The sequence below is a fragment of the Nicotiana tomentosiformis genome, chromosome 10, assembly GCF_000390325.3.
Source record: "Nicotiana tomentosiformis chromosome 10, ASM39032v3, whole genome shotgun sequence".
Classification (NCBI taxonomy): domain Eukaryota; kingdom Viridiplantae; phylum Streptophyta; class Magnoliopsida; order Solanales; family Solanaceae; genus Nicotiana; species Nicotiana tomentosiformis.
This window is the reverse complement of record NC_090821.1, coordinates 57,813,925-57,815,458: the sequence shown is the minus strand read 5'-3', so window position 1 is coordinate 57,815,458 and position 1,534 is coordinate 57,813,925. Positions and strand designations below refer to the sequence as shown.

Genomic DNA, 1,534 nt, shown 5'->3' with positions numbered 1-1,534 from the left:
AAATAGAAGTAATAACACGAGAAGAATATAAAGATGAAGAATCCTCAGAACAAAAAATTATATTTGATAATAATATATTTGAACAAATAAAAGGAAAAGAATTAGACCTCAGTGTCGAAAAAATATTTGAAGTACCTACAATAAAAAATTGGTTTAAAAGACAAAAAGAAGAATATTATGTGGTTAGCCAAAAAGAACATATAATTGACTGTAAATATACAAAAGGAAAAGCCAAAATACCAATAATAAACAAAAGAATAATAAATAAAGAAATACAAGATATAAAGGCAAAAAACCCAATTAAATATGTACACCTAGGAGGAACTGAAATACTAATAAAAGCATATTTTAGGGAAGGAATAGATACCCCTATAGAAATATATTTAGCAGATGATAGAATAATACAACCTATAGAAAAAAGCATAATAAGTGCAATAAAAGGAAATCTTATATATCAAAAATTTAAATTCATAATAAGTGCCAATTATTCAATAGCAATAAACGATAGGAATATAGATAAATCATTAGTATTATACTGGAAAATATCAGGAATAAAATTAACACCTGGAAGCAAGATATTTACAGCTAGATGTAAAAATCTATACGTCTTAACAACAAAACATAAAATAGCAGCAAAAAATAAAATTAATAAAATTAAAATAGAAAACCCGTTTGAAAGAATAGTTACAGTTATTGACAATAATGAATATAGTTATAAAGAAATTGACATAGAAGAAGATTTAGAAATAGTAAAAAAAAGATTAAGTACATCAAGTATACCAAACCAATTAACTTATGAAACACCAACATCATCAAGAATAAGTACATCAAGAAGAGAATATATAATCCCAAAAAATTTAATAAAAAACACAAAAGAAATAATAAATACATACCACTACTATATAACTGGAATCATGGAACAAAGAAAATATCAAATATTAATAAATACAGGACAAGAAGAAAACTATATTACAAGAGAATTAGTAACAGAAACTGAAATCGGCCTTTTGGCTAAGATCAAGTATCTAACGTCAAGTATATTATCTATTCTTATCAGTTTAATATTTGATATGTGAACCATCGGTTCACACTATATTAACTCAATTTTTTATGGGGAAAGTATATTAAGGTAGCTTGCTACGTGGGCTCTCGAGTGTCGCCCATGCGGTGCACTACACCACGGGCCCGACGCACCACGCCAACTCCAGTCCAATATTTTATACGGGCCTTGCTTAAGCTGTTCTTGTTTCATTTCGCAATTTAACTAATTTTCTTCTTGCTTAATTGTTTAATGCTGAAATTTATAGCGTTTATTAGCGTGCAATTTTCCACTTTGTTTCCTTTAGATTTGTTTTTCGAACATTTATTTCTTGTGAAGTTTCGGCCGGATTGCGTTGTTCAAAATGATTTCTTTTTGTTCCTAGATATAAACCCATAAGTTTAAATATTGAACTCAGTGAACTAAAATTTTATATCCACCTCTGATCATGTATTTGTTGGGCACATGCCATGTTATCCAGCGAAAGAGCCAATA

At 28.4% G+C, this 1,534-nt stretch overlaps 1 non-coding gene across 1 annotated transcript; it reads left to right on the top strand.

Moving 5' to 3' along the window:
* Positions 1 to 1,007: 1,007 nt before the first annotated feature.
* Positions 1,008 to 1,199, top strand: LOC117280656 (U2 spliceosomal RNA). Its single transcript, XR_004511220.1, has one exon. It is a non-coding gene; the product is annotated as a U2 spliceosomal RNA (small nuclear RNA).
* The last annotated feature ends 335 nt before the right edge of the window (positions 1,200 to 1,534 follow it).